The sequence below is a fragment of the Cebus imitator genome, unplaced genomic scaffold, assembly GCF_001604975.1.
Source record: "Cebus imitator isolate Cc_AM_T3 unplaced genomic scaffold, Cebus_imitator-1.0 Scaffold514, whole genome shotgun sequence".
Lineage (NCBI taxonomy): Eukaryota > Metazoa > Chordata > Mammalia > Primates > Cebidae > Cebus > Cebus imitator.
Window position 1 is genome coordinate 619,672 of NW_016107829.1, and position 2,453 is coordinate 622,124.

Sequence of the window (2,453 nt, forward strand, 5' to 3'; positions counted from 1 at the left end):
GTAGGAGTGTTAACTTCTTGAGACAGAGTCTCACTCTGTTGTTCAGGCTGGAGTGGAGTGGCATGCTCTCGGCTCACGGCAACTTCTGTCTCCCAGGCTCAAGCGATTCTTCTGCCTCAGTCTCCTGAGTAGCTGGGATTACAGATTAAAGGTGTCTGCACAATGCCTGGCTAAATTTTGTATTTTTAGTAGAGATAGGTTTCATCGTGTTGGCCAGACTGATCTAGAACTCCTGACCCCAAGTGATCAGTTGCCTTGGCCTCCCAAGGTCCAGGGATTACAGGTGTAAGCCACCGAGCCAGGCCAAGAGTGTTAAAACTCTTTTAAAACACCTTTTAAAATTATAAATTAAATGCAATGTTTTAATTACGAAAAAATACATTGTCTCTTTTGCCTGAAAGAGTACTTTTCAGTATTAAAGGTGTTTTCATTTAATGTTTTCAATTTTTAAAATCTCAAGAAAATTCTTTTTGGGAGAAATAATGTTCAGAATTATAAAAATTAAAGTGTATGTTTGTTTATTTAACTTTCATGGGACTCCTCTAAAATCCAAAGACACACCGTTAAAACCCAAACAGAAAACATTAAAATACGGTTAGAAAACATGTTCTTGTATATTCAACTCTATTCTTAACAGATCATTATACTTTAAAGGTGTTTGAAATAAAATACAAGATGCTTCCTTAAATTATTTTTAAGAATCTTAGAAGACAGAAGGACAGAAAAGAAAAGAAAGGAAAATAAAAGGTGATTAAAATATTCGTAGAAGAAAAAGGTTCACAGAGCAGTCTGGCATGCAATGCTTGTGTTGAGCTGTAGAAACCTTAAACATCTTGGGCCAGAAGTCAGCCAATCAAGGGGCTGAGAACCACATTTCCATAATGATGATTGGCTGGTGGACTGGAGGCTCAGCTGAGCTGTGAGGAAGGGAAGGAAAGGCTCTGCTGAGAAAATAGCAAAACAACTTTCTGGCTTTCTGTTGTTTATTGCATATTCTCCAAATGATTGTAGTGATTCATTCTTTAGGAAAGCTTGTTTTGAAAACAAAAGAGGCACAGTTGTTCACAACAAAAGTGATATTCAACAGCCAAAGGAGCCGTGTGTAATGACACTCTTTTATTCTTCTTTAAAATAAACTTTTGTCTCCTGATTTCATCTAACCAAATATGTTAAGACTTCCTAGGTGATGGATAAGGGTCGGATTTAAATCACAAAATTAGGTAGGGGTTGTTGTTTCTGATAAGTATCACTGCTTTATTCTTTTGTCACCTTTAGAAAATGTGCACAAAGAGAATATAATTTTATGAAATGTGAAAAAAAATCTTTAAGTTCTAGCATCAAAAGTATATTTAATACTTCCACAGTTGAGGGAATTCTGCCACTCTCCATAAAGAAGCTAATTTAGGCATTTTTTTGCTGCAGTCATATATGTGTGAAAGTTGGAGATATATTTGTCAATGTGTTTGGTATTGCTCTCACAAATTTTTACACATATGTAAAAATCTGCTGTCATTAGGGCATAGGGATTTAAAAAATGACAAAGGAGGAGGCAGAGAAATGGAGGCAAAGGAGAAAGATGGAGTGGAACGTAATGGCTGGATCCTGCTGCCTCTTGCTCTTCTTGTGCTTGGCAGCGCTGCATTTTGTTGTAGTTGTTTTGAATTCAAATAGAGCAGTGACAACATTTCACCTACAAGTTTTTAAATTTAGTTGTACAAACATTGTATCTACAGGCCATCTTTCTGGAAATGAGAATAACTCTATAATGCAGATTAAACAGAAGTATTTTGCTGTCAGTCTCTCCCAGTGACTATTCCTTGGCTAGCTAACAGACCAGCCATTCAGAAGCAATTTTCTTCAGGCTGAAATTATGTGCTGACCTTAGCAGATCACTTCCCATAATAACCCTTCCCCCACCCAATGCTAAATACAATCTGTCTCCTACTCACTGTAATAACGTGCAAATGACTGTAATTTTGCAGACAAGAAACAGCCCAAAGTGAAACGTGTCTAAACAGAGGTCGATTTGAAAAATCAGGGCTATTACCTAAATCTGTAAAATACATATTGTAATAAAACCAGCAACAGAAATCTACAATAAGTAGTCGTTTTTTTTTTTTTTTTTTTCAAATGTAGCTTGTGTTTTGATCCTCTTTATGGAGCCAGTCTCCACTGGCATACGAGAAAAATCCTTTTCCAGAAATGTTTTCATTACATGAGATGTAAATTGCCTTACTTTGCTAACTGATCCCCAGACCTTGCTTGGGCACCCGCTCAGCTATAGCAGCACACACCACACCACAGGAGCCTGAGCCAAGCAGAGGCACAATTTCAGACACTTAACACTGACCTACATGGCAGTTCTCTTAATGTGAGCGGTATACAAATGTTTTCCTTTAAAGAACACGTTGTTTTGCCATATTTTGCTAGGTTTTCTAGAGCTGCAGGGCATA